Source organism: Catharus ustulatus, chromosome 4 (genome assembly GCF_009819885.2).
Source record: "Catharus ustulatus isolate bCatUst1 chromosome 4, bCatUst1.pri.v2, whole genome shotgun sequence".
Lineage (NCBI taxonomy): Eukaryota > Metazoa > Chordata > Aves > Passeriformes > Turdidae > Catharus > Catharus ustulatus.
In genome coordinates this window covers 63,423,639-63,439,917 of record NC_046224.1, presented here as the reverse complement: position 1 = coordinate 63,439,917, position 16,279 = coordinate 63,423,639, and the positions used below count along the sequence as shown (strand labels likewise).

Sequence of the window (16,279 nt, the reverse complement as noted above, 5' to 3'; positions counted from 1 at the left end):
AGGGATTAAATTTACTTGTGAGAAGCTTTTGCTGCTTTTTTTTTTTTATGTTGAAGAGTTTATTATGACAGCAGATTTTAGTGCACAGTCAGAGCAGGCAAAACTAGCTATGAAAATGCATGTAGGGGCAGAGCTGCAAAACTGAAGGCTCAAGATCAGCTTTGGGTCTGTTAATGGAACCTATAGTTAATCTGTTAGAGCTGATTCTTGTTGCATGTGATATAGCATGTTTTAATTTATCTATTTTCAAAATGGGAAGATGTTTACATGATTTTAGAAACAGGAAACAGATAACAGTGATTGTGTTTGTCAGTGAAATTTCACCCAGTTGTCCCTTACAGTGACACCAGTAAATTGTTTTACATTCTTATCTTCAAGGGTATCCTCTTTACCTTCCAAGTTTCAATGAAATATCTGGAATTACTTTTCAGTATTATCCTGAATTTTTTTTCAAATTCATTTCAATCCTGATGAACTACCCTTTTCTGAACTCCACGAGAATATTGTTGTAGACTGCAGGAGAATTTTTAGCTCCTTCCAAGAAATGCTTCTAAGAAGAAGGTGGAATACACTGAAATCTGATGAATCATTCATTTATTTTTTCATGTCAAAGAAAAAAGGAGTCTCAGGAGGAGGTAGCAGATAGTAAGCAAATAGATTAAGCAGCCTTGTTGGAAATATTTTTACTTTCTTCCTAAAATATGCTTTAGGATGATATGACTTCATACACAAAGTAATATCCCTGGAAATGAGAGATAAAGAATTTTTTTTTGTATTTTTCTGTGGGGAACGTTTTTGGAAACACCTGATACCTGAGGCAGTCTACTTCATTTCAAAGGCAAGCATTTGCTCTTTAGGAGTAACCTCTGTTAATGGATGCAAACCTAGCAAGGCAGCAAAATCACTTTGATCTCCCTTTCAAAATGTTTTTGGAATTTATCCATTGCCAGGGAATGAGTTTCTTCTCCTGGAAAGCGCTGAACCCTCGTATAAATTAAACCTGTCGATCAACAAAGTTAAATCTTAACATTTTATACTTACAATATGATTTGTATCACTACAAAAGTGCCTTAATGATCTAAATACTCAAAAGATTTCTAGGTCTTTTTCTATTCCAGAAATAGACATAGAAATACTTTGGTCCCAAATATTTGTCACTTCTATCTCAATGTAAGTTTTATAAGCAAGAAACTGTGCAGAAACTGCCCAATTACAGTGCATACAACCAAAAAACTATACTGTACATTGTGTCAAGGGTTACCAAAAGACTTTTTTTAGTTTTGTGCAATGAAGTGGATGTTAGCTGATTTTAAATCAACTGGATATCTGTAGTTTTTAATATTATTAGATGATTTACCCATGGACACAGTCCTGCATAACTTCAGATAAAAATAACTGAAATATGGTGGAGTTCAAGTCTGAAATGGACTTTGGACTTTTAATACAGTTTGATCAGGAAGTTTATAATTCTTCCTATATGGAATTCTTAGGTCTTAGGGAAATAAACTAAAAAATACCCCCGTGTCTGGAATTTGTTTGCTTTGTATTTTTTTTTCATTAGAACCAATTATTTGTCTTGTACTGCTGCCTCAGCCAGAACTGAAGAGCTATATTCAATGAGCTTTTTATCTTTGTGAGATCTCTTGGAATAAATATTTTTCCCACAGAGGCAATCTAGTACGCTGAATTGTTGAGGACTTATTAAAAGAACAAAAGTCATAAGGAACAATGGAAATTTCACAGGCAATTCACAGCCTTTGCATTAAAACTTGCACTAAAACACCAGTTGGAGAGCCAGTGTATTAAAGACATCCCAGTCCACAAGACACAACTCTGGATATGAACTCTGCAGTCTGCTCTCTTTTGTATATTTTACAAAGGTCAAACTGAGCCCAAAAGCAAGTGCACAAAATGAAGCATTGGACTAGCAGTTTAAGAGGTGAGAATCCAGTTATGTTTTATCTTTATTTTGCTTTCTAGTCTTAAAACTATTGTTATTGGCTTGTAAGCTGTGTATAAAAACAAATACTCATCCAAGAGAAATATTAATAATAATAAATACAGGATTACACAATAATTTGATTAACCCAATAAATTAACAAACTATAACAATCCAGTACCCTGGGTATATAGCTTAAAAAGAATGCTGAATAATTCAATTATGTATTTTAAACCCTATCAGATATATGACCAAGTCATACAATATAAATCAAGATGAAAATCTTATTTTCTATGTTCTTCACTCAGATTTTGACAATAACATTGTGCCAATGCAAAGTTTGACTTCAGATCAAAATATTACTGAAAAGAGCAGATACTGATTCCTGACTGAGGTACCCTTTGAAATTTCACGCAGCCTGAGCTTTCTATTTTTGAAGAATGATTTGGATGAAATTTAAAATTCATTTTGTTATTTTATCTAGACAGATGAAATCACATTTATTCAACCTGGAATGAATTTAACTTATGGGTCTTCTCAAAGGTGTAATGCCACTCAAGCTCTGGCCAAAAGATTGACTGGTAGAATCAAACCCCATTGGCTAATTTTGAATCAACACACTCCTCTGAGCTAACAAAACATATTGACTATGTTTGATATGAATGTTTAAGGAATTTGTGTTTGGGGAAAAACAGCAAAATGAGCTTTCAACATTGGGACTGAAAAAAAATAATAACAAGATAAGACTACATTTCTTACAGTTTTGAAACGAAAGAGGAGGTAGAAGAACAAACCTTAAGATGCAATATTTGCTTTTTTTGAGTGAACAGATCTGACATTTCTCAGAGAGTGGCTGAGCGCCTCCTTCAAAAAGCACAGAGCTCCCCAGCACAACTCACGCTGGCTTGCACTGCAGAATGCTTTCCTACGACACTGCAGAGACACTTGACTTCCTCCTGGGGAAGTGCAGCTTTCTTCCCTAACAATGGCCCAACTGGTTTTCATAACGGAGATAAACGCTCCCCGCTGTGAATTGTAATAGAAAAACATGTCAAGCAACCAACAATAAAAAGAAGCACAGCCAAAAGACTGGCTTTTCCTGTTTTTATGTGCAGCACAGAGGAAATCAAGCACGTGAACTGCACTTGGCTCCTTACAAGTCAAAATATCATTTCTTTTACATGAAAAGAGGAAAAAATGCAACTCATTTCTGACCCTTTTTTCACTCTGAAGTGCAGACATGAAAACTGAACCCATTAGCACTTAGTTGCCAGAGGTTATAATGAAACCTCTGAATGTGAAAGTCATATGCTTTGTTAAAAAAAAAAAAAAAGGGAATGGTTATTCAGTTAGGATTTTTCCACCCTTTTAAAAGTTGTTATGGTATGAGTGATAAGGACATCCAGCTGCCATTCTGATGATCCCATGGTATTTTCTAGTTCTATGTTCTCTGCTGTCACTGACAAAAGACCACTTGCCTAAATTTCCCTTTTCTTTAATCATATCCTTGCCTTACCTTTTCCCCCAACTAACTTTTAATAGCCTACTAGTTTTATTTTTATGTCTCTAGTTAATTAGGTCAGTGAAATTCCCTTTCTTGGTGTCCTTCTCACCTGCTTAAACTGGGAGATGCCAGAAATAACGCTCTTTTTAGTCAATGTGGATGAGTCTACAAATTATTATTCAATATTAGATCTCAGTCTGGGTTAAATTGTGCAGAAAATTGTCAAAAAGATGAAGTTCACCCATTGCCATGGCTGAAGACAACCCAGGTTTATGGTACAGCCTGATAATGGTTGATGAGCAGGTAAAGAAGTGTCGTTTGGAGACTGAACAGCTGCTTACAGCACCGAGAGTAATTTTGATAAGAGTGAACTTCTCACAGTCCTGCTTGGACAGAGTGAACACTGCTTTTTTCAGTGCTTTTCCTCAAGCAGAGATCTCTTCAGTTCTCTTTTTCTGTTTCTCCTGTATCAGCCTCCTGGAAGGAAATACTGCTGCACCTGCAGCCAACTCACAATATATAATTTGTAATATTTTCTAGGAACACCAGTGCACAGACAGGAAGCCTGACACCTTCACATCCTAGAACACTTAACTGAACATGCCTAGATTTACTCCACAGTGTGTATTTGGGTGCATCTGGCTCACTAAACCTATAGAATGAATATTTGCATGAGATCTGAGGAATTCTAAGCCACAGGTGCTGGGAAGCCGAGCAACTATCACTGGGTACTGCTTCTATTTTTCTTAAAGCATCCACAACACTGGCAGGTGATGAGGCTGGACAGACTCTTTATTAGCATGTTCTTAGGTGGGAATCCTGCTGGTAAGAGATGGTGGTGGAAGGGCTAAATCCTCCCAGGGGCCTCTGATGTTCATAATTTCCACGTGGTACCTTTTGTTAGCTGTGATTCTAACTGCAATGAGCTTGATTTTAAACAAAGCATTTCAAAAGGGCAAAAATAACAGCGACTTCTTCTCATGCTGCAGTTTCTGTACTACATTTTAACACTCCCTTGCTCTATATATTGTCAGCACTTTGCACCTGGAAGTTAAGGTGATCCTAATCATGAACCTAAATCTTCCTAGGGTTCCTTACTCACTCTCATGGTGGATGGCTGTGCTTTGGGAACAGCAGGCACTGGACTCTGTTTATAAAAGTGACATTCTAGACAAGCACAAATTAGAAGCAATAGATTAGAGAATGCAAGATGTTTGTTACTGAAATAAGGATGATTAGACTGCGAGGGGAATGGGAGAGGTCGTGGAAACAGCAAGAGAGGAGTCACAGCGAGAGGACTCCAACGTGTGGTTATCAGGAAGGCTGCTTCCACCCTGCTCTGGTTTCTGTTAACAAGAGCCCAGCTTGGAGCCCATCTGAAGTCTCTGAAATATAAATGCATCAAGGTACATTAGCTACTATGGCTATAAAGAACCTTAGAGTCATGACATTATCAGATACATGGGACAAAGAACAGATTCTCAGAGCAGCCAGAGAAAGCAAACAATTAATTACAAGAATAGCCTGCCCACATGTTGTTCTTCCCAGACCTGAGCCTGACAAAAACCTTCACAAGGCATAAATTAGCTTTAAGATGCTCCTAACCAAGGGAGATGCTGAAACTCACTTCCATTTGATGTAGAATTAAGTATTCTGCAAAGCACAGTCACACAATATTTGTGCATGGTGCGGAGGAAAAAAATAGCTCCCTTGGAAGTATAATGATGATCTCAATCTCTGTGGCATTGCAGAAGATCCAGGAAAAGAAGTGGATGCTGGAAGATCTCTTGAGCCAATGTATTCAGACTGGAGTGAGAAAGAGCAGAAAATGGGCAAAGAATCAAGCACAATTTTTAGATGGCTGAAATTTTCTTTCTCCTCAAGTCACAGCTGTTGAATAGCCAATATGGAATCTTAGAATGGTTGTGATATTTAGGACAAGGTTTTTTGCATCCTTAGGTCAAACGTTAAGGACTGCTAATTTTCTGAGTATTCTCACAGTTATATTTGTCAATATTGGCTACCTGTTTGTTCACACACAGGATTTCTGACCTTTACAATGAAAAAGAACCAGACCCTGTCTGTCTGAGGGTTTATATCCTATCAGAGAAGCAATGAGGGATATGTTGTAATGGTTGGAGAGTCTCCAACTGCCACTTATGAAGAGAGAGAGCAGTTTTTTCCAGGTAGAAATTAAGACCTTTCTTTTTCCTAGTGACTGTCAGTCCTTATGACCACATTTTACTGAACTAGGGCCAAACATGCAAGCTTTTGGAAATGGTATCAGTCAGAATGATGTTGTCATCTATACCACAAAGTTCAGGTTGCAATTTTAAAATTCAGTGAATAGATGTAAATAAACAGCCCTCTGTGAAGGAGGGGAAAGAAGCAGCTGGCTGTTACATTGCACTTGAGACTACAAATGGAAATTCAGTGAAAAAAAAGAACTGGTAAATTTGCCTTGTCAGTTTTTGCATGCCAACAAAAACTGAGACTTGAGAATTTTAAAAAATATATCAGACTTTTAACAATTTTTATTTTTGTACAATATATGGCCTTATTTTACTGCATATCTACTCTATTTTTATAAATGTTTATTTAAAAATCTCTGTCTGTCATAGTTGTGGTTCTCTAGAAATCTGACAACTGTGTAGCAATACTGCCTGTACTTTGTTTCTTTTCACAGCAGAACCACAGAAAAAAAATGTTTATAATTGACTGTGCAGTGACACACAGTTGCCACGTCTTTGTTTTATTTTGCATGAGTTATCTACACTCTGTACTATTTCCTGTTATGTGTATGGCTGCATTCTCCTGTTTTCAGCTCAGATCTGCTCCAAACGGGCAGAATCTGCTGAAAACTGTGCCTACAGCCCAGAAACAGCCTGCAGTTCAGCAAAGCACTTAAGGACAAAAATAACCTCTTTGCTACTCAGCAAAGCAATTTATTTCAGTATGCAGACGAGCATTATGCTAAAAGTGGATGGAATGATTATTGCCTGGTGCTAAAATTGTGGTGAATTGTATTTCTTGCCTAGGCAGTGGAAGAATTAGAGGATGACCCTGCAGATTCAGCTGTAGTGAAAGGGTTGGTGAAAACCTAGAAAGGAAACAGAGTAGCTCTCTCAGCTCTATTTTCCTCTATTCTCTTCTATTTTCCACAATAAACTATGGTGGCAGACCCAAAAAATTGAGGGAAAACGGGTCTGTAACCCAGAACACCTTTTTGTGTGTTCAAATGCACAGACACACAGTTATGTTTCAGGTGTGTTTATAAACTGGCATTTTCCAGCATTAGTAGTAAACCAAGTGACTGTAAATGCATATTTTGCTTATTTAAACCAGTCCCTTATTACCCATCTGTATTTAAAAATAGAATTGTTGTATTTAATGTCACATCCCAGCAAAAATGTGAACACATTAGAACCATGCCTTTCAGTACTACTAAAATTAATTTCCATCACAGATTTCCCCTCTTTTTACTCTTTACAGTCCTCTGGCCTTTGGCAGAAAGGAGGGCAAGACTCCCTTTTCCATGACTTTCCGTATGGTTCATGCTTCTTTGGAGTAGATCCAGAAAAGAGCAAGAGGGATCTGACATTTTTATTGCTGGGAGTCATCACCAGAGGGTTTCTGAGATGCAGATGCCTGGAGGGATGCAAGCGAAGAGAGGAGGATGGAGCATGATGGAACAGAGAGGAGTTACCCAGCCTGGAGAGAAGCAGAGTGTGCAAAAAAGAGCTGTGTTCTGTAAAGAAAAATAATTAAGGTTAGGAAAATCATGAAAGCCAGAAGAGAGTTATTTAGGTGTTTTGCTCTTGAAGATGAAGGAGTTGGCACTGCAGTGTGCAGGAAAGCAGGAGCAAGAATTTCAAGTGTTTATCATGAGTTTCAAGTCATGAGGGGACTGTGAGCAGTTTGAGGAGCAAGGAGCAGTGTGAACTACCAGTATGTCACAATATTAGACAGCAGCAGTGAGACCACTTCAGAACAAGGAGAGTATGTTTTGGACATCTGACTATGCCAAAAAAAGCATCCTCTTTGGGCTCCTTACATTTCTGCATGGAAAGGATCACTGGGAGTGCATCAAGGTATATCTACAAGAATTACCTTCCTTCAGTTGCCCCCTTAAAGAAATATTTTGGTGGGATCCTGTCTGTTGTTGCATTGAATATCGCTACAGGACCTGGGGCCCCTGTGGCAGGGTCCAGCAAAGCATTTCAGCTGGGGCACAGGAGCAATTTGTGTTCTCCAGCAAAGTATTTACACACTCACACACACACACACATTCCAACATTTGCAGTGCAAGGGTATATTGTTGATGACAGAGAGTAGGAGAGGAAGGGAGGGGAAAAACACTCTGCACAATGCAAGCCAGAAAATGTATGGAATGAAAACTCAGATACATCCCAGAAACATAAGAAAAGATCAGATTAATCTAGTCTTTTCTCTGCACTTTTTAAAAAATATTGACATTTTGGGACATAATTTATTCCTTGGGTTAAGGATACTGACTTAATAACTTGAGAAAGAATACTACATTTGACTTACCTATAGATGGGCAGAAAATATTTTATATTACTTACTCTAATATAATAGTCATCTCAAAAGTATCCTTTCACTGCTCAAATGATATTGTTATTATTTTTATGGCAGGTGGTTAAAAATATTTAATATTCCTATTGGTCATTAAACTTGGATTTCAGTATTTTACAACAATGTGCTTTTAATCCTTTGATGGATAAGAATACACCTAATATGTAGTAAAATCCATAGTTTTCAGTAAATATGTAGTAACTATGAAGTTATAATTCTTTTTCCTCTTTATTTCTCATTATTCACATGAAATGAAATGTTATTGGAGGTTAATGTTTGCTAATGAAAAAAGATGGAATCAATACAATCTAGAACAGTTTATCATATAACTTGAGTATTTCCCAAACCCTCTTTTGCAAGGGAAGCAGGGAAAATGAAAAAAGAGTAGAGGTGGGAAATTATTCAACTAGCTCTAGACTTAGCTTTACAATTGTTAACTTAATTTTTTTTAATTCCATCCTTCCTCAAAGCACATTTCTCATTTTATTTTGATGAGTGCTTCAGACAACTTTTCACAAAGTCCTGGTATTGCTGCTAGAAAATCCATCCACAAGAAGAGGTAAACTTTATGGTCTAACACGTATTAGTGGAGAGTGCAATGACCTCATCCAAGCCCACGTGGGTTACCTCGTAATTAGTGCAAGGCATTATTGTAAGGGTTAGCAGATGACAGCCCGATACCCCAGAGCTCGGGCTGTTTATTGGATCTTGCCCTGAGCCCCGAGGGAATCCACTGTGACTTCTCCCCTCAGCTCCAGACTTTGTGGAGTCTCTGCAGCCTGGGAGTTTGGTAAACCCAGGACTCCCAAGATCCTTGGAAAACTCCGTTTTGCTTTGGTTTTCAATTGGTGATTGTGCAACAACACAAAATGGGATCACCGCTGTAGCTTGTGCTGTCACCTCCCTGCCGTACCTAAAAGGCCATCTTAAGACTGTAGAGGAGCAGGCTTTAAAAGTAATTATTTCAGGAGTAAAGACAGCACTCATCAAGGAGCAGGAGCAAGAGTATTTCACTCAGAGCAAGGCAAGCTTTTCCCCACACAGCAGTGCTGGTGACCTGCTCACCTCTGTCACTGCAGTCCTGGGCGCTGCTTGCTCTGCCCAAACCCCTCTGTCCTGACCTGTGACACCCTTGGCTCTTCCAGCCCTGGGGCTCCCTCAAGGCTCTGCCAGGAGCTCCTTTCTGCCCTGCCCCGAGCTCCTGATCCCTGTGCACTCCTGGGCCCCTCCATCCTCTGTAAATAAGCCCTGTCCTGACCTGCAGCCACCCTTCCCATTAGGATTCAGGGTCTCCTCCGAACAGAGCCTGCCAATCATTCCAGATCACTGCCTAGGGGGGCTGGGGGGATTTCTCCTCCTTTTCGGGGGGAAGGTGGGGAGGGAGAAGGAAAGGGCTGTTTTTAAAGCTTAATAGAATCAATGAAGAATTTAAAGAATACAGTTTATAACATGTTATGAAAACAAAGGCTTTGCCCTGGTTCACTGCAGCAAAATCACATGAAATGACACTTTTCTTCTACTTGTGGGAACACAACGTGGCTTGAAATAGAAGGAAAGAACACATAGGAAAGGATTAGTAAGAAGCAATCAAAGATCCTGATAGGCAAAAGAAAAACATAAATGTCTTTGTGTGCAGTTGGAAGTGCAGCCCTGCACAGCTCAGCCCTGCTCCCTTGTAGCATTGCCTGCTGATTTCCCACATTCAGCATTTTTGCTCTCCCTCATCTTTTTGTATCCCTGCCCATGTGGGCCACAGCCCATCAAATCTGACGTGCTGAATCTCCCTGAGCTCAAGGGGATGGGTTCACATGTCTAGAATTTCTCAAGAATTACATGTGACAAGACAGGCAAATTCAAGGATTCAAAATTTGAGGATTCAAACCATTAAGTGTCCAAGATAGAGATTTTTAATTTTTGTCTGTAAAGCTTCATTCAAAAAGGTGCATCTATAGTAATACTGTCTTGAATTGTATTAATGTGTGATTTTTGTAAATCCTTGCCCTAAAATCTTAAAAGCTTAGTGTTCCCAGTGTGGACTTTTTTCCCCCCTCTGATCAGTATCAACACATACAATATTTATTTTGTGCTAATTTCTTACAGTTGTAGCATCCTCTTTCCCTGGTTCTGAAACAATGTGAGTTGAACACCTCCTCACCCTTCTCCCCACCTGCTCCAGGCTTTTGCTTTTCTTCACATCACCAGGAACATTTGTTTGCTGACAGTTGTATTTTTAATCTTTAACTGTGTACCTTCAGGAAGAGTCATGCAAGCAATAGTTTTCTGTGAATTGTTTCAGATTCATTAAATGTTTGTACTTTATGTCAAGACCACAGGTTGAAATTACGCTGATGAATTTGCTGACTGATCTATTTGGTGACTTGCTGGAAGCAGCATCTCCTAGTTCAGATAAAAGCCACCAATCATTAGAGACAAAAATGCTTATTCAGAAATTTCAAGGATTTTTAGGATAGCTCTGTAGTTTAAAACATGATGCACTGGGTGGAAAGTAATTTTAGACACGTATGGATCTTGCTGGGCTGAGCCAAAAAAGGGAAAGTGCTTCATGTCTGTGAAAGTACTTTAAAAAATAAAATTTACATGTATTTCTAAGTCAAAATTTAAGTCAAAATGTTTGTCTTAGTATTGACAAAATTATTTCATAAAAAACTTTGTTTGGGTTTAATATGGCCAAAAGAAATAAATTCTACTTGATTTCAAGAACAATGTAAGTGCAACCAAAACCCCACATAATCTGCAATATCTAACCAGACATAGCCATAGGTGATCTTCCCTCTGCTTAGACTGTGATTCTATTTTTGGCTTAGGCTCACTTTGAGCTCTAACTACAATATGGGAGAAGGAGATATTTGTTTTGGGTTTTTTTTGTTTGTTTGGGTTTTTTTTTGTTTTGTTTTGGTTGTGGGTTTTTTAATTTTTTTTTTTTTTATTTTAGTAAAATATGTCCATCAGCAGATTGCATTTGGTTTTATAAGGAAAACAGAACTGATTAAAAATGTACTTTAAATGTACTGAAGGTAAGGGAAAATTGACTCATTAAATGATTTGGAATCCTTTATGTCATAAAGCTGTAAAACATGTTAAATGTTAAATGCAGAGACAGGCATGAGACATGGGATAATGCATTATAAATTAATTCCATGAAAAAGTAAAATTAGGTGTTTACCTCATCTTAAAGAGCATTTAGAAGTGTCAAGATAGCAAGAGAGAAGGCAAATCTCTGACTAGCTGGGAAGTATTGATGGTACATATAGTGGAACACAGTCCTTGAGATTCCAAGGTTTAGATTTTCCTTTTTCCTGCAGGACAGGTACCAAGGATGTGAACTGGAGCAGGAGAGTCCAGGAGGAATTCCAGCACAGCCAGCTAAGGTACCTCCAGGAGTGGATGCTGTCCCTCCCACCACACACCCAGCAGCTCCAGGCACATTTGACAACTTTCTGGGCCAGTGCCAGGGATCCTGGCCCTGGGTTGTACCAAATCCTTGCAAACTGAGGTAAGGAGTTACAGCTCCTCACCTTTCCTCCTCTGTCCTCCTGTGTCATCAGGTTCTGCCTGACCCATGCTTAGCAAACCAAAGGAAATTATTCAAGCTTAACCCTGCTCTTACTCAGTTGGTTCCCATAAGAGTTTTATTTTAGAAAACTCTTCCTCCATGCACAAATTTTCCTTCTCATGGTGATCCCATGAGCCTGACGTTGATTCCCACAGCACCTGGTGAGACAGTCCTGCTTCACTGCTGCTGCAGGAATAGCAGCAAATCCACAGCAGGCTTTGGAGAGGGGCAGTGCCCACCAGGAGCTGCGGGCTGTGCTCCTACATCACCAAAGACAAGAGCCTAAGTGACTTCAACTACTTTATGCAGGTTTGGTGCATTCCAAAGATCCCAGAAACTTGGTGAATGCAGTGCCTCAATGTGAAAAATGCAATTGTCTCACAAAGAGGGAAACAATAAAGATGTGCTGCTATTACACAGGCACCTGAAGGAGAAATGTGGCTCAACAGTTGTTCATCACAACACCAACTCTAACCAGGGCTTCAATCCATCTGGCATTACCCTCCTAAAGTCACAATGAGAGTGTAGGTGCAGAAAGGTGCAGGCTGGGTTTTAAACAAGCTCCTGCTGTCTTTACTTGCCTCCCCAGGGCTTGTAGTAGCCCTAACACAAACCTTATTGGGAACAACCAACACAGCAGGATGGGGGAAGGGATGGGGAGAAGCAGTGATGGTAGGGATTGTGTGACTAAAATGAGGTATTGAATTTCTGGGTTTCACAATGAAACACTCCAGGACAAATGAGGTGCTGAAGCAGGATTTATAATTCATTGAGTAATAGGATTTTGTACTGTTTAGCAGGATTAGGCATGTTAAAGAAAGACCTATTTATTTCAGCCTGACAATGGATGAGAAAAGTGTATAGTGCTCTTCGTTGTTATTTTAAGCAATTTACAGGATTACTCAGTAGTGGAGGCCCTGTGCTGCCCTATCTGCAGCATGTCACAGTAATGGTGATATTTGGATAATTGCAGTTTTCTCCATACAGTTTCAGAATCCCAGCAGTCGAAGGATCAAAGGTGTGAAGGTTGGTGGAGGGGAGGAGGGAGGGAAAGGAGGGATGGATGTCAGGGGAGAAACAGTAGAAACCAATTAAAACACTCCCTTATTAGGCCCATGACCTCAGCGACCTCAGCCTGCCAAGCCTTTGGGACAGCATGTTCTGTGACTTAATGGTTTTTTCAGGGGTTTTATGCTAAAGTGCTGACTGTGCTTTCTCCAATGATGTCTGCCATTGACATGGGGACTGAAACCTCTCTTGCAAAGTGGTAGGAGGGGGAAATTGTTTTTCACTAACACTCAGGATGACATTTTCTGTTACAGACATTATTTTTTTTCTCTCCTGCTACTTTCTTAAAAAAAAAAAAAAAAAAGAAAACAAACAAACAAGATGTACAGCTTTCTGACTTTTTCCTTTCTTATTATCTGATAGTTTTCATGCAGTTGTTTATTTCTGTTGGCCAATGTGGAAATAAAACTATCAGCACATCCAAGCTACAGCTTCAGAGTGAAAGGCGCGTGCAGAGCAAGTGGGACTTCTCTCAGCAGTGTTTATTCTTAAGTAAATGTATGAAACGGCAATTTCTGTCAGGAAAAGTGCTCAGGTCACGGAAGAGAAGCTGAAAGCCACATTATTCTTTGGGAATCTGAAATTCAGCTTAATTAAACCAGTATTAGTCCTTCACAACAAAGTTTTTAATTGTGACCACTTTCTTTCTGAATTTAAAACATCCAAGGCAGTTTTAAAAACTCAAATCCTTTTTCTCCAGAAACTCAGATGGCCAAACTCTACTGCCAATTAAGTTAAAGAATTCCTGTGAAAATCTGCAAAGGTTGCATAATGCTCAGTTCTAGGCAATTTTAACCCCAAAAATAAGCCCTGGTGGCATGATCACTTCTCTCTCAAAACCCTTGAGCTCTGCTCTGAGCAGCACAATGTCCATGCCTCTTCTGGAAACCCCATTATTGCTGAAGAAACTGGAAAACTAGGTGCCTAAACTGGGATGGCTTTCTGCTGAACATTGAATTACAAATATAACACACAGAAAATGAAAATCTGCTTTTTATTCTTCCTAGTAGATGGAACACGAGGCTATTTAGAGCAGGAAAAAATGGGTAATGGAAAAAAAGAAGAATCTTTAAAATCTTTGTGACAGACTCTTTTGCTGAACTGAGGTGTTCTTGCATTAAACTACTGGCATATATTCTACTTGCAGAACGGAGTGACAAACTGTGGTAGCCACCTAATTTCCTCCCTAAACCTATTTAAAATCCTCTAAAGAACAAAGGAATTTTTGTACATGTAACTATTTTAAGCAGCACCTGCAGAAGGTTGTTACATTCTCATGATCTCCACAGAAAGAACTGAATTATCATCCAGGCAGGAACTTTATGGAGTCTTAAGGCAGCAATAACAACAACCTGCAAGTTTTGTTCTTCTCACAGTTTGAAAGGAGATATTAAATATTTGACAATGCTAATCATCACGTGGCAGAATTAATTAGGAAACAATCTCTTGAAAATTGGCCATTAGTGCAGGCAGAGACAGAACAGAGGGGGGTCAATAATCTAACAAAATGGTCATTAGCAGCAGTTTAAATACTTTGATTTGTCTGGATTCTTGCTAGGATCCAAACCAGCAGGTTACCCAGCAACGAATAATAAAAATGGGGTCATAAAAATATATTCATGTAATCTGGCAACAATCACTAATCCGAAAGACAGGACAAATTATTTTGGACCACAGCATCTAGCACTGTCAGAATAATATTTTCTGCTCAGAAAGTATTTTGTTGAGATGTGAAACCCTTTTCAAACCAGAATTATGCCTCAGACAATTCCTGGGTGGTGAATGTGTCCGGTTTTAAAAGTAGTCTGTATGCTGACCATGACATAGAGAAGCAGGGAAAGTATTGCAGGTAAGAAGCAAATTTGGGCACTCATGGATGTGCTTGTTTACAGGTATGAGAGCTCTGAAGTAGCAAATGAACATTTACTCCTGTCACCCCATGGACAGCCCCATGATACTCCATGACTTTCTCAGAATCCCCCACCACAAGCAGCAGGGCATTATGTAGGAATTGTTGAAAGTCCAGGTCCCAGGGCTTGTGAAAAATCTGTGTGTATGATGTCTGTGATTCAAAATTTGGAACAAAATGTGGAAGAATTAAAAATTAATCATAATAATGCAGCATTTTGTGATTTTTGAGGCTTCTGGCTTGTGGTTTTGGAATGTTTTGGAACGGCAATACTGGCTGAACTTATGGTTGCAGTGCTCATTAGATACAATAAGAAGCCTATAGATAAATTATGAGAGGCAGAAGAGCTGCAATTATTAACTTATGTATTGTTTTTGTGCAACAACTTCAAATTGCATTTAGGATTCAAACTGAAAAATGGCCTCACCATGTCATATTTCTTTACAGGGTACATTTAAAATGTCACTTTAGAAGTCATACTATGAGATTAGATTTTTAGACTTTTTATTTTTAATCTATTTCAACATGTATAAAACTATTAACACCCTATGCTTGATGTTCTGAGAAGCATCACCTGTCAAACTGTTTTAGCCTGACTAAATCTGACCAGTGAGTAAAAGTGGTTAGCAAGAAGACAACCAAATCCATCAAAATAATGTTTTAAAATAACCCTAAGCAATTACTTTCTTTAGCCCCATTTGTGCTGTCACTGGTTTATGCTCAAAAGCAGACTGAGAGGTCACATCTGAAATGTATTTTCTATTCAGTTGTTAGGAAGAGCAATTATCAACAAGACAGATATGTGCCATCACCAACAAAATAATGTAAGAATCCTCTGAGATGAGCTTTGAGGAAGATTTAGGTGATTTTAAATTAAGGATCTCATCAGAAATGAGCTGATGTCGGCATGCTAGGCAACTTTATCCACTCACAGTCTTTCCAGTCATTGTCTTTTTTATCATTATACCTGGAGCTATCTTTTAACACACCAATTGTTTAACTTGCATTATATTTCAATACTTTGGACTGCTACTTTATTTAAAGATATTATTTTAGTAGCACACAGCATGTGAATAATGTTGGCAGGATTTGGCCAAAGATTCTGCTATTCCTATGGAGTGTGGGATAAGGTTTCTCAGTAGTACCCTGAAGTAATCCATGAACAATTCTTGAGCCCAGCGAAGCTCAGTACCAAACCCTTCTTCTATAATGATAATAATGAAATAGGTGACAAAAAAACTGAAAAGGTTTCAATTAGTTCTGCTTAGGTATTGTAGCATTCTTATGCCTCTGAGCCACCAGTTCCCAAGGATTAGTTCTGATAGATACAACTTGCAGTACTTGTTCACAATATTTGCTAAAAAAATCTGGTCTTTCAGTTCTGCAAACTCAAAACACCTGTCTACACAGTCAAAGCAAATTCATTACAAACCAAAATCGACTGCAAGGCAACATGAGAGTAGAATGCTGATTCAAACACTTTAGATTTAAGAAGAAAACTGGGAAAGGCTTTTGAAAAGTACATCAAACATGTCTTAGAAGAAAAACAAAGTGTATTTTAAATGTGGCTATTAGGAAGACATTTGTTACTAAACAGTAATTTAAAATGCAAGGTGTAGAATATTAACTTTCCACTGCTGTTACAAGTGATTTAAAGCCTGGCACTGTCCAAAGGATGTGTAAATTCTC

General features: G+C 38.7%; 1 protein-coding gene across 1 annotated transcript in view; it reads right to left on the bottom strand.

Annotated features, from left to right (window-relative positions):
• LOC116995463 (potassium voltage-gated channel subfamily KQT member 1-like) overlaps positions 1-16,279 on the bottom strand; it is a 240,416-nt gene that overhangs the window by 205,510 nt on the left and 18,627 nt on the right. The gene's annotated exons all lie outside the window — the stretch shown is intronic.